The sequence below is a fragment of the Ischnura elegans genome, chromosome 1 (genome assembly GCF_921293095.1).
Source record: "Ischnura elegans chromosome 1, ioIscEleg1.1, whole genome shotgun sequence".
NCBI lineage: Eukaryota > Metazoa > Arthropoda > Insecta > Odonata > Coenagrionidae > Ischnura > Ischnura elegans.
Genome location: NC_060246.1, coordinates 79039635 through 79065256, shown reverse-complemented (window position 1 = coordinate 79065256; position 25622 = coordinate 79039635). Strand labels below are relative to the sequence as shown.

General features: G+C 39.7%; 1 protein-coding gene across 4 annotated transcripts in view; it reads right to left on the bottom strand.

The window, feature by feature from the left end:
* LOC124163974 overlaps window positions 1-25622 on the bottom strand; it is a 98362-nt gene that overhangs the window by 10550 nt on the left and 62190 nt on the right. Inside the window, exon 1 of one of the 4 annotated variants that reach the window (XM_046541128.1) lies at window positions 18179-18509. The exons of the other annotated variants lie outside the window; for them this stretch is intronic. The gene's annotated coding sequence lies outside the window, so the exon portion shown is untranslated. Of the gene's footprint in view, window positions 1-18178; window positions 18510-25622 lie in introns of those variants that run through there. 4 annotated transcript variants of the gene reach the window in all.

Genomic DNA, 25622 nt, shown 5'->3' with positions numbered 1-25622 from the left:
AAGCCCTCATACGCGCACACATTCCTACGCATCCGTGGCTCGCTCTTGGTTTTCCTCACAAGAGGGAGGAGTCTACCGCCGTGCGGCAGTATTCTACCATGAGGTAGGATACTGCCGTAGGTAGGGAGGATACTTTTTCCCTGTTGAACCCAGTGGCGGATACATATGGGGAGCGCGCGCCCCCTCCCCCTTGCTGGGCCACCCCCCAATGGCCGATCATTGCAGAACCAAAATTGTAACTTTTTAATACATAAGATGGCATTATCTTGAATACGTGCGCAATCAGTTACAATAAAACTTTCTTAAACTTTGCATGTGACTTGATTATTTTTTTATTACGATAAAAGTCAAGGTAGTAGGCAGCTTAAGATATCTTTTGCGGCCCCCTCTCGAGTTTTTTTTTCTCTATTCGCCCTTGGTTGAACCCGGTATCTCCCCTTAAATAATTGTACCCTTACTAATCTGCGTAGGAAAACTTCCGTAAATAGTTTACCAAAAGCAGAAATTCATTGAACTTTGGATGAGATAGGAATTCTTTCATAACGAAAAAGCAGGGACGAATCTAGAAACTTGCCAACGGGAAAGAGAATCGGGGTATGGAGACAATGGCGTAGCGAAGGGGGAGGTCCGGGGAGTTCGAACCCCCCCCTCTAAATATAAAAACACAATAACTTTCCTCCACGAAAGAAAACAAAATATCGAAAAATCATGAATTTAAAAAAGTTACCTATCGCAAAAAATTATTGGGTAAATTGGGGAGAGAAGCCGCATACGGGATTGACGGCGCACCCCCCTTAGTTTCGGCGTTTCCAGACAGATTGCGGGCAAATGCCCAAGGCTGAGACAGAGTACATGCCAGAGAATAAGTGTGGATGCTCCGTTTGCTTTTGATTGGTTTTCAGATTTTAAGGCGCGAATACTGAGACAAGTCTGGTATTATACCTTCAAAAGTTTTCTCACTTTGCACCTAATTCGAATCAGACGTTGAACTACTGCTATATTACGATTTTTCGAGGTTTGCAGGAACAGTAAGTTCTCTTCGGAATGTTTTCAGTTTAGTTACGCCAACTTGGCCTTTAAGGACATAGAGCCACGAGGTGCTGCGTCTCATCGATAGAGAAAGGGAGAGACGCCGCACTGAACTTTGGTTCAGATGTCGCATTTCTCGCATGCAGGATATACGCCGCACGGAATGAAAAATTATTTAAAATGAATTATAACACGTTTCCAGCAACGTTATAATTGTTTTAGGGTGTATACTATAACTAAAAATCGTTTTCGTCTTGTGTGGTATTATATTTTGAACATTACTATGGTAAGTTTATAGGCATTCAAGTTTTGACTTTAGCAAAGTATAACTTATATACGAGTATATTTCCTTAATTTATTATTCAATTTGTACTTTGGAATTATAAAAATAAACTCCTAAATTAAGTCTCTGTTGACTGAATTTCTTCGGTTCAACTTATATTTTTCAATAAAAATAGGATAAATATATCCCGTGTGAATTAAATGTCTTGGTTTTTGCATGTGTATGTTTATAATATAATAGCGTAATCGTAGCTCTAGTTTTACATTCTGCATTTCATTTGCATTAAAATCGCAGACATTTACTATTAATTAGAAAAATAGTGAATGTACCAAAAGTATGTGCATATTTTATATAACTCAAAACTGCAATAATGCGACAATTTTTCTTTTTTTATGAAGCTGCAGAAATCAGTTTCAGTCGGTTTTAATAGCATGCGGCGTACCATCCGTAACATACGGGAATGACGCCGCGAGGTAATATTTTACAAAAATAATTCCTACGGCTAAGAGAAGAATGATATAAGTATACATATTTATGCGTACGTCATAAACAAGACTACTAACGATATTTATTTCTTGGTTAAATCGAAAAAGCAAAATAGGACAAATTATAGTTATTTCGCAAAATGCGCGGCATTTCTCCCTATTGACCCTGACAAAGTAAAAATTTGACAATTCTTAACGATGACGAGACTACAGTGCACGTTTGAATCTTTTACATCCGCATATTATTCAAAATATTGAAAATAAGGTTTATAAAAACTACATTGTCTCATCAATATTTTCATTTTAGTGATATTAATTCAACTTCCTTAAAAACCCACATCCTTCCGATAGCATTAAATGGTATTTTTCAATCAGAGTATCACTTTTTAATATATTTGGATATTAGTTGTGGAATCTTATGGTTACGGAAAAATAAATGCCCTTCTCTAACAAACTGCATCGAAACGTACTATCGTAAGATAAAACCGATACTTGCAATTTAAGTCATAAGAAATGTCGCAGGTTGCATACGCCGCTCAATAAGGAAGATGTCAAAAGTGTACATGGCAGAAGAATACGATAACCAAAATTAAATCAGCTTTGATAAGTCTAAATTAGATGAATGAATCATTACAAATGACGGATGGGCACAGAATCCATGAGGACAATAGTAAAGGCTTTGAGGACAACAAAACACCGGTCAACTCGTTGAATACGTGCGAGAAATTCCAATCATGAGTAATGTCGGCCCGGAATTTTATTCCTACACAATAAATATGAAGATCACTCATAGTGTCCAATCGTATATCCGTGGAATAATACTTTTATACCGAAAAGTTGTCGCCAATAATAGCAATGGCGACCTTGGGTGGCGCGCGCCTCCCAGGTTACTAATTACACTACGGTGGAAATTGTGGGCAGTTAATTGGCATAGATTAGGACAGGATTATACGGAGGTAAGAAAGAAAATTGCGGGGGAAGGAAATCAAACGGCATTTTTGACCCTCACACATGGTACGACCACCTCGTAAACGGGAGGCAAGAGAGAATGTATCCGAAGAACCAACAAATAGAAGACTCCATCTGTGGCACTAGTGCCGCGAAGATCCACGAGATATTACATCATCGTTCGCCAACTTTTAGGGGAACTATCCTGAAATTGGTTTGACGCTTCTCAACTCCCCTCTCAGCTATCCTTTTCGTACAAGCGTATGCCTTTCCTTTTACAGTCCAATCTAAAGTTAACGGCGTTGCGCACAAGACGATTTTGGGACCGAAATACTTTTCTCTGAAAAACCACGTTAAAATTCACTCTGTGATACGCGATAAGACGTATTCCAGCTATCAGCTTCCAAGAACACCGCTCTCTTCCTCCCCGTTCCCTGCTCATATCTAACATTCCCCCCTTTATCAGGATTTTCAGTACCCTATCCCCGCTCAGCATTTGATCCATCCATTACCTCGGTGTCCTTTTCCTTTTAGGATAGTTCTCTACTCGCCAAACACTAACAAAGTATAGTTTCTGGAAATTTAGAAACTCAAGGAATTTAGAAATTCAAGCGGATATATATTTCTAAGTGAGTGAGATTGTAATCTAATTTAAAAGAAAAAATTTCCTATTACAGCCACAAATAGAAATAATGCCAGCATATGGTGCTTAGGGAGGCCGTCGTGTCTCCACGAGACCCCTACTCGCGTGGGAAAGCAATGCGACGATCAACGCAAAAATACTTACCCACAATGGATACAATACAGCGACTAGAATCGAGGATTTCACCAGTGAAAATCCGCTAAGAGCATCCGAGGCTGCCAATCAATTAACACATATATTTGCATATGACAAGGCACAAAGCTTTATATCTGTAATAAAGTGTTTCAAGGTTGTAAAAAGAAGTAGTGTTTTTCTCATCTGTCAAGTAAATTTCTACCATTAATTCCTCTCCAAAAGCGTGTATGAAATGTTGCTGAATATTTCAGAAATATAAATTCGTAGTTTCATACCCCTAGAAAGCTATGCAATACGTTTTACGACTGAATGATGCCAAATCTATAATTAAGTTAAATATACTAATTTAGATACATTGAAATGGAAATTTAAAAAGTGAATTCGCAAAAATCATCGAAAGCCGGATAAATCCTCAATAACGGCGTAGTAGAATTCTTAACTCCCCAGGTCCGAAATGTGTTTTCAATCGAAGTCTTGATTGAGGAAATCACCGCCGTTAGTATTAAAAATGTAAAAAATAGCATGGTATAACTATTAATATTTAAGGTTTTGTGGACAGTTCACTTTGACTTATACCACTACTTTTACATTATGTAAAAGAAAGAAAAATACTCTTACATTCATTCACATTTGCCAGCATCTCAAATTTAAAAATTGTACCCAGAATTTTTATTGGGTGTATTTTTTTTAATATTTGACAAACAGGCAAATGTTGATAAAGATTTCTACGTACACCGAAATGCTCAAAATAACAGCGTAGGCATCAAGAAAATAATCACCAATAATAGTCACCAATAAAGACAACATACCTACTACCGGTCGAGAGGAAAGGATGCCTCCTTAAAGTTTAAGTATGCAAGCCGTATTTCTAATCGCAGGTTTCCCCTCCCTAGGACGCAAATGTGCACAAATGATCCATCCTTCATTCACACTTAACAATGTGTCCGCACATCTTACCACTAGCTTCGCGATGAGAAGCACTTCCTCTCCCACCTTCGCATGAACCTCAGTCAAGGTTATTTGGAAAGCAAAGAAAAGGCGGTAATGGCTTCTGGGAAATGTTTTTTGCAAAGCGCCATTGAGGGGGGTCACCACCTCTGGGAAGTTTTCAGACGCGAAGGCCTCTCGCGATATTTTTTGCGGCTCTAACATTTCTTTTCATGTCCATTGTTAGCGATTGCAATCTAAACGAAAAAAATATTCAAAGAACCTTCCGTAGGTTACTTTCAGGTACTCAGCTTCGCTCGCTCTCACGTTCCTTTTCGTAGCGGTATCTCTATCCACCCATAAGAAGAACCATTAGCCTATCAGATATCAATTGATAAAACTGTCGCTCTAAGGAACACAATACTTTTGTGACTAATCCTGTACGACAAAAATTCATGTTAAATTAAATATTGAATAGACGCCAAATATTGAAAACAGCGTTTGGTTGATGGTGAAAATTGCAAACCAATGCTGTGAAGAAAATCATAGAATATAAGTAGAAAAGTTTTTAAATAAAAATTCCTAAGTACACTCACAGCTCGTACACATTCCCTATGGCTCCATAGTATGTAAGCGATGACGAAAGGTTATTTCATACCACGTCATACTCTCAAATCCTTTAATTAGACATTATCAACCCTCAATCGTATCTAGGTGATATGTTTTCCTCTTCAGCAGAGGCAATGCTTTCTCCATACAGGAGGGAGACCTTCACGGAATTTTTATCTTCCGCGGCATAAGAATAAGAACTTCTGAGATAAGAGTTTTCTTTTATGGTAGTGAGGATCAACTTCGTATGTACTAAAATATACTCTTTATTCATGAGGAAAGTAAGTACGGAAATACAGAATGTAATTTGTGAAAACAACTTTTCGCGAACTAAAAGTTTAAAGGAAAGATTTTCTTAAATAACACTACTTTACGCAAACTTAGGGGATTTATTAAAAATCCCTTGGCAGGCCGCCATGTCAAATGCCCTCAAGGGAAGGGTTGAGAGGGAAGAAGAGGGCTCCCAAAGGGGTTCTCAATGTTATGTGAATTGAATATATTTTACTTAAAGAAAACTTTAGGTCAATAGCATTAAAATGAAAAGGATAGATTGAATAAAATTTTAAATATCAATTGGTATATCATTCGGCAAAATAGCATTTTTACAACTTACAACTGGAAATTTTTAGATGAGAAAATATTTTGAGCAAACGCGATATTCAATTGGGACAGAAGATACAAAGCGATTCGAAAATCCTGCCCTAGACTATTCTTAAAAGAGCAAAAGACACAGCGCATATCGACGCGGAGTACCCTCCGAGCCATTATAAGGGATAGTGGGAACACGTGACACAAAAGACGTTTTTCTCTCCCGCCCCCCCCCCCCTAAAAGCCAGAGACTTCCGGCGCCCGGGATGACTTGTACGCAACGCGGTTAAGGTTAGGAAAACTTACAGTCAGTGGAAGGATTGTGCAACAAGTTGAGCCGAGAGATCCACATTCGACCGTGCTCTCCACTCCGCCCTCAGACTGCATCCCACCCCTTCATCGTCCTCCGAGGGGTTTTCACACATTTGGGAGCAGAGCGAATGAAGCAGAACGATCGCTCTATAGAGGGGCTCTTTCGCCATGCACTGCTCACTCATCAAACGCGGTCGACCTCCAGCAATCGATGACGAGCCAATCGAAACGAGCGATCACGGGTCGTTTCTCATCACAGTTCCCATTCCTCCCGACTGTTTGGCTCCGCGCTAACGACACTTAAAAATCAATCCCACGAGTTAGCGGGACTCTGGCTGCAAGGGCCCCCATCGAACAACTATCCTTTCCGCAAATAGGAGTTAATGACAAAAATTAATCGCCCAATTATATTTCCTAAAAACTGAAAATGAGTGTCCAATATTGATGTAATTCGTAGAAATATAGTCAGTTTTATTTCATATTTCATCTTAACAATACAAAAATTTACCTGCTCCCGATAAACATTTCCTTATTCCTTGACGTCATATCTCTCTTGATTGCTACGACTAATTGTAAGACTTAGGCTTTTAGTCCCTAGTGATACAAGGCACAGAAATAATATGACTGATATGTTACAACCCTAAACGTCTTCTCATTTCCATTATAATTATTTCAGTTTCCTGATGTTCTTATTCCTAATGTTGCTGTTGTTTCCTGATGTCCTTTATCTGCCCCAAGTCTGTCTTACACGGGAGGCTATTCCTTCAATTTTTACTTCATATTACATTTATCATGTGATTACTGCGCCTTATGCACAAGGCCTTCCCAAGGGTTTGATGATCCGCAGTTTCCTTTCTCAGGTACACCTCGTTTCCTACGCTATCCGTTCATTGTTGTTTATCACCCACCAGGTCTTGAAGACTTCATTTTTTTCAGGTCAACTCTTCCAATGCTACTAATTTCTGATCATTGTAGTCCTACTCACCCTCCTCCGTCAAAGAGAAGAGAGCACTGACGTCACAACAATCACCTTTCGACTAAGACCAATTTGCGAAGACCCGCTTCTTCCGAACTTTAGTTTAAAGTTGGAGACGTGATATTAGAGGACATCTAAGAGATGGAACAATTTTCAACATAGAGTAATAATCGTGAAAATCCCTCAATCCCGAACTCGTAAATGATTGGATCTAAAAACGCAAGCACAATCCAATCATCCAAGAACATTCTCAGGAAAAAAATATTTTTTAAATTATGGTCTAAAATTGGACGAGAGCGGTAAAAACTTTTTCCAATGCATTCAAACATTACTTTATACGAAACAACCACAAAAAGGGTGCCGAAATAATAGTGAATGATCGATGAAGGAGATAAAAAGATAGCACCAATGTCGCTTCTCCTGCATCAGCTTCACGTGCAAAGGCTGAGCATAGAGCGATAATTCGAAGTAAAAATCCTTCCTGTAGATTCTAGATTGCCCCAGAATGGCGCATTTGCAAACTAGCAACGCCAACATTGCGCCGCGTTCCATGATTATTTTTCTCAAAACTATACTTCGTAATGACACCCACCAGGTCTATTCCACATGCCACAAACTTTACAAAAAAAAGATTCCCCAGTCGGTCTCCCATCGCGCATTTAAATGGGTTTACAAAAGTCGCCACTCGCGTCGCTGACGGACAAAGTGACCCGAGTTTCACGGGGAAATTAGATATAATTAGGGGTATTAACCGAAATGTACATAGATGATGAAGTGATTCATCAATTGGCTGACGAGGCAATCAGGAAGGCGAGTGGGGGGGAGGTCGTTTTTCCTCAGCCCTTTGAAGTTCAGTGGTAATGTTATAATGAGAGAAGATTTCCTACTGTAATAATACAAATAGGCGAATCAAACAGCATAAAATGTTCTCTGACAGAACGTAAAAATTCATTTGAATTACAACTATGAACATTTCCCATACACCTCAGGAAACCCGCATGACAGCTGATCCTTCGCATGGTTCTAAGCATTAAATGCAGTTTTCCAATCAATTCCACATGCCACAAACTTTACAAAAAAAAAGATTCCCCAGTCGGTCTCCCATCGCGCATTTAAATGGGTTTACAAAAGTCGCCACTCGCGTCGCTGACGGACAAAGTGACCCGAGTTTCACGGGGAAATTAGATATAATTAGGGGTATTAACCGAAATGTACATAGATGATGAAGTGATTCATCAAATGCATAGCTTTTCGATGCTATTCCTCTCAATTGCAAACACCATACTGCGAAATATTGAAAAAAGTGGATCGCATTGCAGTCATCACCGCGCCGCGGACAATTTTGAAAACCGATTGAAATGCGACCGAAGTGGCAACAGAAATCAGCCTTCTTCGTTGAATTGGGTTACCTCTATGCAATCCCCTTGGCACAAACAAGGATTCTCTGAAAAAGCCATACATACGAAAGCAAAAGCGTTTTGTAATTAGATAACAAATACGCAAACATTCATAAAAAATATTTTTATATTCTTATGTGATCAATAGGAAAAAATATGACAGCAGTAAACGTTAAAGATACATTTAAAATGTAATGAACCCATGATTTATGATCCTTGCAAACAGGAAAAATGAAATCGCATGCAGCTTCCATATTTCACATTGATATTAAATAGATTTAGATAGATTTTGATTGCAGCTGTTCTACATGGAAGGCATTATGAAAATTATGAATTTTTGCAAAGAACCTCCCATTCAGCTAGAACTAAAGCACAATCCTTCATTACTCGATAAATTTTTTGCACACGGGCGGAACGTTTATGCAAATTCTAATTTTGCACACGTAGTAGTTCACGGATCTTCCATGTACCTTCACTTGTAAATGCTTTAGTTCGTACACTAATAATGCAGTAAATAACGTGAGGAATACTGTAGATAACACACACCCCTGACCTCATAACAGATTCGATGGTACAATGTAGATGGGCTGGGTAATAACAGTTATAATGGAGCGACCCTGGTCGAAAAGCTACCGAGGCCGAATCCGGATCAATGCAATATGAAGCTTCAGGGTAACTTCAAGTCATGAGATTTTACAGCCAGGTGCACGTGGCAACGTACATCTTCCCACTCTGAATTAGCAAATTGAAAACGCCGTAGGGGCCTCCGAGTGGTACTAGACGGCCTCTACTCTCAACCCCCGACTCCGACCTTTGTATTGGAAGCTGTGGTTTGATCTGATATGATTTGGAATGCGAAAAAAGTAACTAGGTGAAGGAGAGAAATTCTACGCTCCAAATCGATGCTTATGTAATGCATTTCCATGGAAGCGATCCGTTTCGGCATTGGCATGACAGCACTAGTTTATGCATAGACTCTAACATGATACCCAAGAAATTAATGACAGGTATGAATGACTCGACGGCGTATGAAACAACCGTGAACAGCGAGATATTTTCTGTCACTGGTTCCCCAGAATAAATCCAACTGCACATTACACCCTTCAATGAAAGTCCACGGATCTGTCACAGCCGCTGAATTTTCACCATGCATACGAAGCAAAAGTTAAAGTAACGACGAAGTCCCACGCGCTTCACATGCACAAATTATAAATACAAATATTGATGCTTCATGGCAAAGCAGTATTTCAGCATTAAACTTTAATTTGTACCGACATATATCTTCCACTTTTGGGCTCCAGCACCAAGTCGCAAAACTTTCCCACCGTGAAAAAAGCTCAATGCCACGATATATAAAAATCTGTAAAATAAATCAGTCCAATTCATCCAGTCGATGAGTCAGGATTCCAACTACGTTCTTAACCGATGGTATATAAAGCGAAAACGCTTCATCATACAACCGTAAACCAGATTCGAATTTCTTAACATTATATTGAGAATGGCATTCTCTGGGGTGGAAGAAACTTGGGTCATTACAAACTGCTCTTCACATTTCTTCTCGAAGAACATAAAACGGAAAAAGTCTATCACACAAATTTGTTAAAGTACACCCCATTATGATCTCGGCACCCATAACTCCATTCCATACGTTGGAATTAAAATTACATTATTGGAAGACAGCCGAAGGATAGAGAGAGGGATTACTGCAGATAATACACAAGCATCACGCGATGTTCCCCGAGTTAAACCTGAGACACACTAGAGTGGATAATAAAGGGCGCTGCAAAAATTCTTTGAAACAATTATGCTGAACAGTTGTAATGCCACAAGATTCTCTGCTACAGGAAATGCACTAACCCCTAATGATTGCCAGCGCAGAGCAGCACATCAATCATATTAAACATATAGAAAATAAAACAGAAAGGAACGGCAAAAATATTGGAGGCACCAATGCCTGCAAGTCCGTCTAGCTTCATCTAATACAGGTCAAATGGTCCCGGCACCTGCATTCTTATTGTTTTCTTAAATGGAATACTCCCTAAAACGGCGTAAAATCCATGTGACACATTGAGACGAAACATGATACTGAAACTATGATTATACCAGTAGTAGGAAATATAATAGATGTAATCGTACCTGAAGTATTACGTTTATACAAATTAGGATCAATATCACTAAATATGGCGTCTCCCAAATGCAACGGCATTTTAGAATCACCTTTCAGTGACTTGGAATTCACTCATACCATGGAGACTCGCAAAACAAAAAAAGGAAGAACGGCCTCATAGCCGGATGAAACGATTGATGAGAAGGGAAGGAGAGAGATGCTGCAATAACTGCTTGGTCCACAAATGGCCAATAAATGACAGAACTGGGAGATGCGGTTACATGGCATTGAGTTTAACGCCCGCAAGCAATAGCATCAGTTTTGGACTCGATTACTACATCGGTCGCAAGTGATGGGCAACTGCGTCGTCGCGATGGTTACGGCGATAGCGAGCGAGAACCATCTGTCTAGTTATCTCCACTAACTCATTAGAGAATCTCCCATTTACTCGTAAGAGGAAAATTACGTCAAAATGTATCACTGTACAATACAATCTCCATCACATTAAGGTGTCTCACACATCCAGATGTAAATATTAGTTATCAAGGACATTATTTCTTCAAATTTTTTAAACATACAATGCTAAAACTGATATTTTGAATATTATTTGACGGGAAGCAAGTTTTCTCCAATTACTACCAAACATTATTTTTATTTAACGCAAAAGAAGAGTATTGAAAGATAAATATGAGCCAGAGAAGAGAACAAACGAGGCTACATTCATGTTTCTGAGACATTTTGATGGCCGCATGGCTTTGAAACTAGAAAGGTAAGGAGAAGCATTTCTACAGAATAGAGGACATTGGGGACAGCGGTTTGTATCATGGTGACAAAAATAGAGCATGAAGAAAAGAAGACAACGCAAGGTTATGAAAAGATAGACGCATTTACAGACAAAATTGTAAGTTGAAACACTTGAAGGGTTAGAGAAGGGTGTGGGAGAACGTGATTTAAGGAATAACATCGTCCAGGTTATCGAGGTAGCAACAAGAAAAACGAAGGACATTGATCGGGGCAAGAGCAGGAAGAGGCATAACTTTAACACAGCGAGGTATTCAAATCTGGAAAAGAGGGCTTATATGTATGTGGTTATTAAAAATACATTCAAATGATTTTTCATAATAACACATGGTTTAGGTAGGAAATATTTGACATTTTAAGATATGCCCGTCTTCGCAAGAACGTCGGTCAAGACATTTTACCTAATGACGAAGGTATGCAGTTGAGTGCAACTAAAGATGGGTTTCGATGAATAGTGGAGACTGATACATTGTGGAAATCCATAGTAAGATATGCAGTAATGATACTTTGCACTTTTCCACGTATATCTTTATCTCAAAGGAGTCAACACGTAGCACTGCACTACAGCATCATCAGGACCAGCATAGAAGTTAAACATGCCGGAATAAATTGCTAAGTAAGGACGATGGGGGTGGATGGAGACTATGGGTTGAAATTCACCTCCCACTCCCACCCTCCTTACGTGACTATTTATTCTGGCATGTAAAACGTCAACGTTAGTCCTGATGATGCTGCAGTGAAACATGTTGACTCCTTGGAAATAAACATTCACATGGAAAAGTGCTAAGTATCATTACTGCTTATCTTACTATGAATTCCCATTATGTATCAGCCTCCAGTTGAAACCCTGAAAAAATTCATTGAAACCCTACTTGTGTTGCACTAAACTGCATTTGTTCGCCATTAGATAAAATTATCTCGACAGATGTTCTTACGATGGCGGGCATCTCTTAATATGCCTAATATTTCCCGTCGTTAAAGATAGGTTTCATCCAGCAAACAAAAACCGAAGCATAGGTGCTCCGATACAGAGTTTTTTCACCACTCCGAATTGAAAGAGAACCTGAAATCCACCACCAGTTTATGTGAGAGTAATATCTACGTAGATACGGCCACAGCAGGTAGAGAATTATAACCGAGCAGCAAGAAATCGAAGCCATAAAACAATCAAGGGACTGAAATGATTTTATTTAAAGACGCTTCGAAACTTTATAGGCTGATGTGCGTCATCATGCAGCCTGAACTTCTATTGTCGAAAAACGAGTTTTAACGCCGCTGTCCAACAGAGGAGAGGAAACGAAGGCGACCAGGAGGGAGGGGAAGATGAAGAGAGGAGGGGATTGTTGCGTGAGAGTTATTGATGGTGGCAGAGCGAATAAAGAAAACGGGGCCCACATGTGTTGTGTGCCTTCCACCGCTCGTTTCGAGGTGAAGGCAATCCGGTAATCCCTCTCCACCAGCAGCACTGCCCCATCTCTCCCACCCGTTTCACCGACCAAACTCCTCAACCCAACGCCCGCGCCACTGGCCGCTGAAGCCTCCCCAAACCACGTGACTTGTGGGGACGACTACCCGCCCGCCGCGAGTCTCGCGGGCACACGCGAACCTCACCTTCCCTCCCGCCGACCGGGTGCTTTGCAGAGGTTTCTCATCTCCTTCGCGGCCAGATCCCATTACGGAACGAGGAATCTCGGACGCGCCCGGCACACGCCTCATATCGCGACACATGACACGAGGGTCAGCCGGGGATATAAACGAGACAAGTGTCACACCCTCACTTTTTTCCGGGATTTCGCGCCGGCGAGAGGGTCGCTTTTTAATGCCTTCCGCAGGGATCATGGAATCGAGAGTAAAAGTTGTAATGGAACCGGTTAAGAAAAGAAAACAAGACTGAATCGTATCAGACTTAATCGGCGAGAAGAAATGATTCCCACTGAGGAGTGGCATGGCGGGCGAGCTTGAAATTAGAGCATTGGAATCCCCTCATTTTCTCGGATTTCATATTCTTTACGGATGCATGGAAATGACAACTGATCACGTGTATTGGACGTACTACCCTGTATACTCACCTAATGACTTGCCCAACCTTCATTAGGTTGAATAAAAACCTACTTCACAAAAAACTTTATTGCTCATAGATATTGGATAAGAAAACTAAGAGCAGTTAGGGTGTAAGTGAGAAATACAAATGAATATATAAGAACGGCCTTTATATTAACTCCCATTATCGAGAATATGTCTTCATAATAAGGGTGTCCATAGACGAAAATGCATTACTTATGTTCATATTTCCATTGCTAACTGACTATAGATAACAATCCAGGTTTTCCTTACACATCTGTATACAAATCATTTCGTGGCAATCGCAGCATTAGTCAAATTTGCAGAATTCTACCCACTTAAAAGTTCAGATGAGCTTCTCTGCTCATGAAAAATTAGCTCCTAAAATAAAATTACGAAAGAACATTACCCAGCAACATAGAGGAAGAAACTGTTATCGCAGCGTAGGAATAATAGTAACTATCTTTACCTGTACATGGTTTCGAAGTACGAGGGTCGTTCAATGAGTCCTTAGAAATTTTAAGAGATTGCTTGCTCTCTTAGAATCAAATAATTGAAAAATGCTGATAAAAATTTATAGAGCTGAAAGGGCACAAAAGTTGAAAAATATAAAAAAATTGGCCCAACACAATTTGTTTTTCTACCTTTTTCTAAAGACTTATTGAACGACCCTCGTTCAATAGCTTCTAGAATATTTCCCAGGAAATAGCAAGTTCTTCCACCAATGTATTCTATTGTCTTCTAAGACTAATTGTATGCGGATCTATGGGAATATAGAGACGAGGGAAAGAGAATGCAAATGCATTCAGTGAGAGCGAAAGTTACCCGATTGCTTCCAGTTAATGCTGACGCATTTCGAATTTTCATTCCAAGCAAAACATCTTCCCGATAGAAATGAATTAATTTAATGATTTTTCCCAGAAAAAGAGTAACACGGTAAGAATAATATATTCCCTCGAACAATGAGCACTAAATACTAATTAATTACAGGTTTCCTGATGGCGCGGTTCATTCAGATTAATATGTGGAAAACCAGGATTGATAATCGTATTGTATAGTGAGAGACGAAGGAATACCCTATTGAGGAAGAAAATTGTGTCTGGCCGACAGTGAAACAAGTGCGTGCAATACGGAGCGACTACCGCAAGAGGTAGCAGGAGCATACACTCAACTGGAGATAAAGTGATAAATTTATAGATAGTATAGTAGAGCCGGTTATTCCAAAAATTAATCCTCATCAAACTCTTCATTATCTAGAGAGCTTACACTGAAAAATCCACATTATAATGTCAGTTGCATGGAAAACTTAATCAGAATAGGAGAAGAGGTTTTTAATGGACCAGCAGCATCATTGACATCAAGTGATTATGATATTATTTTTTTTTACATTGATTGCAAGTGTGTAAGCAGGAGAATCCAGCCCTTCATGACATACCATCTCAATAGTAGACTGAAATTAGCAAGCTGTACTTTACTATTACTTATATTTAATTTTATTAAACATACGATTTTCCGCGAGCTAAATTGACATACTCTATAAGTCTAACCTAATATCGACCCACAATAAGTGGACAACTATCTGGGATAACATCACATTTACACTACCCATAAACACTCCTCACTCAGTCCTTCGCCTGAGGTTTAGGCCTGGAAGCAAAACGAAAATCACGGTAAATACCTTCAATAACTGCTGTTGACTAATTTCACGTTGAGAGGAGGCGGAATTTTTGGCCATCATTATCGCTGATACAATCTTAGTTATATCAAAAGTGACCAGTTGCCTTGCAATACAATCGACTGAACCTTTGTGTTCTTCAATTTAACCGCTCATCACCTTGATTAAATGATCCTTAACAATGAAGAACGACATTTATGGCCAAGAGAAATTTATGCTGGCATTAGCCTGCATTTGTCGAAAAATAAGTCCGCTTAGTAGCTATGGATAAGATCCGAACGAGGGGGGAGGCACATTACCAGAGTTGGTAACAATGTGAAAACAATTTTTTTTCTTTGTCGTATTGACTATTCGTCCGCCTCTCTAAGGGCCACTCCAAAGTTTTCGTGGACCTTGTGCGCCTTTTAAAGGAGTTACCGGTTGCGAAACTCGGGAACGAGTGCGAAAAAGAATTGGCAGGCTGACCGAATTATAATAGCGCTTTCTTTTTCTGGCTGGTTAAAGCATAATGGGCAACGACTGATCCTATCAAAAAAATGCACATAAATAAGTACCATCAGATTAGCGGGCTTTGCCGAAGGTAAAGGCCAGCAGGCTCGAACATAATCTCTGGTCACGAAAAAAATACTAACACACTCGAAAAGAGGAGTATTTTTTTGCAACGGTCTGAAGTAATTTGCCGTCCCAAATAGCCACCCTATTTTACGAATTAAAACCGTATCAAGGAGCCTTGATCTCAACAAAGGACCACGAAATAAAAAATATACGCAACAGAACCAGTCGAGACGAAGAAATTGCACGTGGTAACATCACATGCCACACCGCCTGACAGATGGATTTCGCGTTATCTTGAATGCAGGCAGAGGAAGAAATAAGGTAACTCCTAGAAAAGGTCTCAATCGCAAATCCCATTTTCCACTCTCTCTTAATGTCCCCATTGGAAATTCCATTATAAGAACAAATTATTTCAACCTAATACAGTTTGAAGGAGCACTGAATGACCATATAGACACAAAAATGGCTTATGAACTTTAAGGTCAATGTAAGAAATAAGTAAAATAGGATAATTCCTATTGCATTATTTCATGAAATTTTCCCTGGAGTTCAATGATTGTATGCCTTGATCATAACTTTCAATAAATTTTAGTACAAATAGCATTATTAATCTTTTTCCCACTTTTCTTCTTTTCATCAAAACCTTGCTTTTACCACAAACAAAAATGTGTATCACTTCCACGCTAAGGAGTATATCAAATACAGAATAATTTATACCCACAAGGTGTTGATGCCTCATAAATGCCTTTTGTAAATTTAAAAAATACAGTAAATTTTAAAAAATCGAGCCTGGAGAGGACGCATTTCTCCCGATCGACTGATATATCTTCGCGACGTACTTCTATAGTGATGGCAACCTCCGCCAAATACCATAGAAATGGATCACACGGGGACGGGGAATGCCGTAAAACGACGGAATGCGTATGATATTTGTCACATCACCTGAGAAAAAGTCCTCACTTGATAGTATGCTAAGCAAGTACAGTAAATAAAGGCGCCCAAGAGGGGAAACAACCCTAGCTCTTGCCAAGCACCCCAAAGGTGGCTCGCAGGGTATTACGTAGATATAGATTTCACGAGGCCAAACTCTAATGAGCCAATTCGGGGGAAACGCTAAAGGAAACGAAATCCCGTCCATTCCCACGAACTATGCAAAAGACGCGAATTGGCCAAAGAGGTGTCGACGACCCAACCCAGGAATGCGGATCATTGACACATTTCCAATTTCTACCGTATTACTATCACTCAAAATGGATAGGTGGCGCATATCCGCTTATTGTTCGCATACATCCTCTCACGACGGTCACTGCCCCCTGATGGCTAAATGAATGGCGCACCGCTATCAAGCTCCTATAAGGAAATGAACATCTTCACCGACGAATGATCGCGATTGTGAAACAAGCGTTTTTTAATACGTCAGAATCAAAAGAGAGAATATTATGAACTAGTCATATTTTGCATTTGTACTTTGGTCTCGCGTAGCATGGAGCGATTCATGCTCGCCGCGAGTTTACACCACCTACAGACTTATACGTCTCACTATCATTTATTTATTTTTATAACCACGAAGAGCGCATCTGACAATTACATGCATTTGATCTTTCAATCCCATAAATGCACCTTACGGTGGCTCGCGTCGGATAATGTAGATGTATTGAATGACCGTGGATAAGTATTTATGTGCAATCAGAGAGGAATACAATGTACATCGTATGCATGCATCTTGTATATTTGCAACAAATAGTCATAGTTTTAATAACTTGTGACAAAATCTCGCTCAAATACCTCATATCACAAGGATGCTAAACTAGAATAAACTGAGAACAAGGGATTCGATATTAACGGAGGATTACATCGTCGACCGCCCATCGTTTGAGTAAAATTTATTACCCGAAACTATTTCTAATACACAGCGCCTGTCCAGTATTTTCATGAAAAAAGTTAATGATGAATTCAGGAGATGCTTTAGAAACATTTACTAACATTGTATCGTGACAGATAATGACCACATATGATACCTTTCCCCGAATAAGATAGGAAGGACACCGAACAAAAAGAACTTCCAGGTCACATTCTAAATTCAAGCGTTGTATCAAATTTGTTTGACTAATAATATACTGGAAGGAATTACAAGTAAAACAAAGGTACATAATTTTCGCCACACGTCACTTGTTTCTCACTGATCATGGGTTTAAATTAACAACCTGACGTCAGTCATTAACTCTAACCTTCACGAGTCTCGCTTAAAAATTGTATCGCACGCAGGTTACTGAGAGCTCCATACTATGCATTAGATAAAACTCCATCGAAAATGAAACAGAACAGGGCCATAAAATTTAAATTCGAATAAGAAAATTTGAAATACTGATTTCATTTAACTTTGATGCTTTAACAAAATGCTTTAGAGCTTCCAGACATGTAAGGGAAGCAAACAGACACTTCAAAAGTGTTTCCCGGAATTCACTAAATAATACCCTACGAAAATATCATGTACTATTAATGAGGCAAAATGACCATAAGACTGAATCGAATACACAAGAGGATACTAAAAAAGTTCTTTCAGGCTTTCACTAAAAGATACCCATAAATATAAACGATGCTTTCAACAAGCACACTACCTCAAAAATCTCTAGGTATGCTAACTTACCTGATTTTATGCCAACTATCCAGTCTTTTCCTCGCAAACGGCAGAATAAACTCGACACACTCGGACAAACTGAACGCAAGGCACACGCAGATTCGGGATAAAACAGAACCGGACCATGGAGATTCAACTGTATTTCCACACGACACGAAGATGAGAACTGGCGTAGATAGGTCAGTAAAAGAGGCCCAGGGGGACGAGCGATCGGAAGAGGCTCCTAGTTGTACACAAGCAGGCGATCGCGCGAATACTGCAGGAATTTTGGACTTTCCTGATCCTCTTACGGAGAGCCAAAAGCCAAAAACACCCACTTAGCGTCTCCACGCTTCTCGTCACCCGCTGGCTCGGACACAATGCCAAGGGTTGCCCTTGTGACGGGGGAGGGGAGGAGGAAGGAAGAGTTGCGGACGCAATGAACTCACCAGATGCGTATCTCTCATTGTTGTAAGCAAGACTCTCGCATAAGCGGTGGAGTTTCCGAAATAGCCCGGGACGGTCGTGAGGAGTCTCTTGCTGACGGTCGAGGTAGGGAGAGAGGGTGGGGTCGTTTCCTACCTACATTAACGGCGGGGCATTGCGAAACGTTTCGCTTTCCGATTGTGATTGACGTTTATTGAACCGGCGGTGTTCAGTGAGCCATCGACTCTTTCATCGCCTCAATCTCACTCTCAAGAGTGTGTTATGATTTGCCGCGCGATGCTCCTCCGCGAACGTGATTCACGGCCGCGAACCTGACTCGCTCCTGTTTAAGTAAACGCATCACTCCCTATACATATAACGGTCCGAGATATTTTCTACATACACATCTACAAATGACTCTGCAAGCCACCTAAAAAGGTGTTTGGCAGGGGGTGAACCCTCATTAACATGCTCCTGAGTATTAAAATTTACTTCCATGATTTTGTCTTTTCTCGCCTTATTTCTCGTTTAAAACTTAAGCTGCCACCTTCAAATGTTCACAATAAAGCAGATTCTTGTTATGAATCACAGGCATATCAGATAGGAAAATTTCACTTCAGAATGGTGCAGGTGAATCTGGGAATTTATGAACTACATATTTTGGAGCTGCATTTATACCACGACAATTAAATAAATAAAAATTATTGATACGTTCTACACTCAATATTTTATTCAATGAATATTTCAAAACTTTATTGGCACCGACCATGGTTCCGGTAATTATAAATATGCAATGTGAATGTTATTTCACTCTATCTTGGTTCCACAAAAAACTCGTAAACCTTACGCGCTAATTAGGTTCCACAATTATTATAAGGATATTTTTCGGAATTCAGTATAAAAGTTGACAATCCTATTGCACCACAGTCCACCACAGAAACCCATGGCATGCAAAGGTTTTTTTACTGTATTAAATCACCACCATGTATTCATCAGAAATTGTTTTCCCGGCAGTTCAGGTGAATACAATGTCCGTGATCCGGGTAAACGAGAAACCTTCTGTGTGTTGGATCTTGTAACCTAGCCACCTCAAGGAGGAGGCGAATTTATATCTTAGTACATCAGACACACCCTATCTTATTTATTATCAGAGGTTAAGAAGCTGTAACGAGGTAAACATGGCGAGATGTATCAATGCTAAGTCACGCCATAGTAAATTGAGAGTCAATGCAACCAAACGTCGTCAATGTAAATGAATTAATAATTTATGCAATATAAAACTTTTTTCACAAATAGTGGAATATGTTGTGGCTATCTATTATTGGATCAACACATTATCCGTTTATTTTTAATAATCACTGATGGTATACTTGAACTTCTCCAATTAATAAGTAACTTTGTACGCAGTCACGCGTACATGTTCTATGATATTAACTAATAGATTTAATGCACCATGAATAAAACCATTTGACTTAGCCAGGATTTGAAACCGGATCATTTAATTGCCGGTCAGGTATGCTACCAGTTGCACAACTAACTAGCAATGGACAACCGTTTTTCTTGCTGTTATAGTCCCCTTACTACTCTTCAGAAATTCATGTTTGAGGAAGGTACCTTGATGCACACCAATGACAGCCTGCATGACAAGCAATCTGAGGAAATCAGGGTTTGAATTCCGGCCGAACTGACAGTTTTCTTAGTGAATTTTATCCTTGAACATTGTTAATAAGGGATATTTTCATTATAACTGCTTTTAAGTGCTTCCTCATCTTCCTCGTGTTAGTATGTCTTCCACCCGTCGCATTTACCTCTCCCTCTCTATGTTTTAACTCTTTTCCGCACGAGTGGGCGCTTTAAAACGAGAAGACCGGTAATGAGATATGATCCCAGCCCAGGTAAAAACCCGCTCGTGTCAAATGACGTCACGGAAGAGTCAGACGCACGAATGGTATTTTAAAATCAAGCACTACACGTGCTGTGTCACTCTTGCATCTAATTAGAAATCCGATTTCCAATTAAAGATATAATAAATTAATGAAGTACCACCTTATGCTCTATGGTCGCATCTATTTAGTAGGTCGAAGTAGGTACTACAAAAATAGTAAATGCCTAAAAACCACTCATAGGTACTGCTTGTAATTGCTGATCGATATGCTTTATAAATTATCATATACTCTGGACTACGCTAACAAGATATCTCTAGGGTATTCCACGAGGTTATAATCCTATATTCGTCAGGTTATAGGGCGGTGCATTAACGAGAAGTTTCATCCTAAATTCGTCAACTACACTTGGAGAAGGCGGAGGGCACTGGGGATAAAATTAATATTCATCATGTATCAATTCCGTTGAATATGGCAAGATCGTGAAATATAAGTAATTTAAGAAGTAAAATTTCCTACAATTCGCATTTTATGATATGCTTCAAAACATTTGGGTAAACTGTTCTCGGGATTCCCACCGGGTTAATTCTTTCTTTACGGCCAACGTTTCAAGCTCCGTCTCGGCGCTCATCATTCAGCCCTGATGATGAGCGCCGAAACGTAGCTTGAAACGTTGCCCGTTACGAAAGAATTAACCCGGTGGGAATCCCGAGAACAGTTTACCCACTTAATTCGCCGGGCAAGCATCAAATCATTTTGCAAAAAAAGTCCTTGAGGGAAAGGAAAATACATGATATGGAGCAAAAAGCATTATTTCTCTCGTGGAACGTCTCGTGCGGAATACGTAGGCTGCCAGTGCGGGGTTCGGGATACTTGTTCGGCAGAGTCTCTGCAGAGGTAGCACGTGATGAAAAGATCAAGATGATAGGTTGGTATTCGGTACGAAAATATAATCAACCTCAGTAGTCATATGCAGCGACTACATTGGGGAACACCTCCATAGTTCAAACGTTTAAAACTTAGCCTTTATCTTTTAAGCAAGTTCTAACTTGGTTTCATCTATTTCGATGTCTATACCATTTCAAGAGATCAAACTCGTAACGGTGAAGTGGATTAGGGGTAAAAGTAAGGTGAATAACTTGAAAATAGGTTCGGAATTCAATTATTTCTGCATATATTACGAGAGAAATAACTCTAGAGTAAAATTTTTAGATATCGCACACGTACCGTTGCTAATTACCTGCCGCTTATCCAATGAATATTGCGGGATAATACGCCTAAAACTCAAAGCGGATATAAAGATCTCCGTCCAATTATTTACTTGTAGAATTGAATTAGTTTTGAGGAAACCCATTACCTTTTGGCGCACATTTTGTGTTGCATGCCTAGTGAGAGCCAGGTAAATCTGATACATAGGTACTATATTCACTTTTTATTATTTTCCAGGATAATGCTCACGTATTTATTGTGCACGCAAATGACGCGGAACAATGCATAGAAAAATCGCCCATTACAAATAACCTTGTGATGTATAACTTACGTATTCCCATGCTTCAATTCATGGAACTGCATAGCGAAATTTGGAATTAACTTCACTCTGTAATGTTCCAAAGATTTTTTTTTATTTACCGACCTAGGTTGGAACTCTTTACAAGCATCAGGGAGCAACATCTCATTTCATGGTGATATTTTAATGCATCGCCTAAAACTTAAAATTTATAACTGGATATTTATCCAGCCATCATCACTAAATGCGAATACAGTGACTGATGAATCGAGTTGAGTACCAAAAAATAAAAAAGCGGCTTAATTCTTTGCCGATATTCGGAATTTTTTACTATCCCATGTTTAGGACTGCAAACTACACAAGCGATGATCAACAACAACCAATAAACGGCACATACATAACATATTTCACCATTCTAAGTATCAAAAATCTTTACCTCAGAAATCGTTATCAAAACATCGATAAGTAAACGGCCGATTTTTTAAATATTATTTTTTGCGTATCAATTCAGTATATCCATCACTGCATTTCTAGCAGAAGGTCGGTATGAATCGATGGATAAAAAGTGAATATTCATTCTCGCCATCCATCAATACCGTAGAAATTGTAACATGAAGCTCCAGACGTCCTTCTAAGAAATAAATCGGCGGATACCCGTTTCACTTAATCCAAGCGGTGGCTTAAAGGACGCGCAGAAGATCGGAATAGACTTGGTTGAGTGACATGAGCCTCTCTCCTTCCTCCGAGACGAACCTATTTATGCCCTTTCCCCACCAAATGGGAGCGAGTGAGGCCCACATGTCACCCGACCTTCCGCGTGGTGGTTTTCGAAGAGCACGTGCCATTTTTTGTCTCGCACACTGGACGCGGACCTACGCCACGGAGGAAAACGGTCGTTTTTCTGGGTCACACTTCTTGGACCTCAACGCATGAAACAAGTGGAACCCCGCATCAAATCTGAACGGTTTTCATTATCGTCACAATAAGAGTGATTATATTTTTTATTTCAACCGCGGTCAGCAGCCATAAAAATGGGATCCGCAATGACTTTTTAGAGTCTCGGAGCCTTGTCCTCTCCATTAAACCCGTCGCATTCTCTGATTAGGCCAACGCGAAAAACGTGACGTTATAAAGCATAGCGGAAAGATTTCTTATGGTGCATCTTAAGGCCCCAATCTCAGTGAGCAAAAAACACGAGTCACTTTGAAGACGCCATGGAGCAACGAAAAATAGACATGGTAATCATCATATGGGGTAAAATAGGAAACGATAAGGAGGATTTGAAATAGATTATTACAAACATAGACCCGACGAGATGATAAATAGAACATTACTATCGGAAAGCGATTACAGTCACAGCTAATGATAAACCGGACTAATGATAACTGAGAATGAAATAATTATAGAATCGAGAAAAGCCATTTTCTTATTTTTTTGTAGTATTTCCAACAATATATTATCCTCGATGCTAGGGTTCGGATACTTTCATTCGGAGATTTCAAACTGAAAAAGCAGCTCACTTTCAAGGCGAACATTCAATTCTACCCAATATTAAAACTCCCATCCCAAAAAAAGGAGCTCATTAGATAACAACTACGGTTAAATTTTGAAACCTAGCGCTACCTTGAGTTAGGTCAACTTTAGTTGAAGATGAGTGAAGCATATTTGGGAATTATGGATTGGCTTTAATTGTTTTGAGTATCATTGTAGCAACTACGCTCGCAACCGCTACACCCACGAATACTTGTTTTAGTAATCCATCTGACCCAAGCAGAGATACCCTCAAAGAGCACGCGAGCAAGTACCACATAAAAGCAAACGCTTTCTTCTGTCACTTGCAGCTCTCTCCCATTACCCCCAATGCCCGCGCTACACTTTAAACACACGTGTTCAAAGACTGTAGGATATCCGAGAACAAAAGAAGAGCACGCGGAAGAAGAGATTTCACCGCTATAATTGCCACACGAGGAGAAACTAAAAATATTCGGGCACTCACTGCGAACGTTAGACTGAGGTATTTCACCACGCTCATCAACTTCTCAATTACGCCAGATATCAATTAGGGGAAAATGGTAACAGTTAATTATACTTCATTATTAAATGAACACAGCCATTTCCTCAATGTCTTCATAGAAGCTAGCTACATGAAAGAGAACAGCGGAAATATCCTTTTTCACCATTGCGGAGGTCTAAAATATACCATAGCAGTAGGAGACTTGTTTCCTTTGCCAGGCATTACCTACGCTCGATGATCCGGGTCCATTGCATGATATGGCCAAGATACTTACAGATCGCATTATTTCATCCAATAAAGAACCCTTCTGGGACACGGGTGTGTGTGAACATCTGTTTTTGCAATCCCGATGTAAAGGCCTCATTGTGCTGTTTTATGAGGTAATCGAGATAAATAAAAAAATAAATAAATATTCGATTTCTACGCCTGCATCAAAATTGCGCGCATCAAGTCATTTAAATGGACCATTAGATCACGTAAGGCGTGACTCGAGGAAGTATTCAAATATTTTCATTATTCCAACTTTTAGTATTCTCCAATCACACTAATTTAACAACTTTAAACGCCGAGGCCAAATTCACCGTCTGGTATTTTTAAGGCCGCGCTTTTAAGACAAAATGTGGGGATGCAATCACGACGTGAAAGCTACCGGAAGTTATTTTCCCTCGAGAAAAACACGTTACGATAAATTGAATGACGAAACGTTCTAATTTTTCTAACTTTTCAATTTTCACGGGTATTATATACTGGGAGATATAAAGCATAGAGACCCGAAAGGCTCTACCAGATCATCAGTACATGAGCACCTAGATTTTATGACTCTTTTTGTATTGGCGTCCTGTGTTGCATGGATTGATGCATCACCTCCACCTACACCAATAAGTACGCGCCATCTTAGCCATCATCTTTTTTGATTACGAATAAGTGCGCATGTAGCGCGCTGCATGCTACTGATTTGTCACCTCCTGCCGAACACTTCGCAAGTGGCTCGCAGGGTAGTATGTAGATCTACATCTACATTATAACCTGCGAGCAGCAGCAGCATGCAATAGGATTCCCACATGAACACCACACGGTCCAAAAAACGATACGCATACTAAAAAATTATACTACCACATTCATTCAAAGGGAAAACTTGCCAACCACTCGTTAAGGTTTTCTGCCAATAAAGCTCGAACACCCAAAACATGCTGTTAGAGGTAGCAAGAAAATTCAGAAACATGCCATAAGTAAGTAGGCTACAATACAAGTCATTCAAACTATTTTTTGTGTTCTAACGCTACTGTTACAGTCTCTTATTGACTGTGGAAAAAAAATCCATTCAGAATCAGTCTGTTCTACAGCCTCTCTTATTTTATTTATATGATTTGATCTACCGTAGCATGTTGGCGTTCGTAAGATATGGCTAACTTCTTCAGAAAATACACTGCCATTGAATTTATCTTATAGGTTTAGCATATTTTTCGGTCTACGGTCTGACAGAAATTCCCACACGAGTTTATCTAAGAGGTCAGTTACACTAACAAGACTATCGTAACAAATTTTCACGTACCTGGCGGCTATTCTTTACACTCGTTCTAACTCGGTTTTTAAGCCTTTTAGATGTATCATTCGGAGTAATGGCTGAGGGTGATATATCTGCCT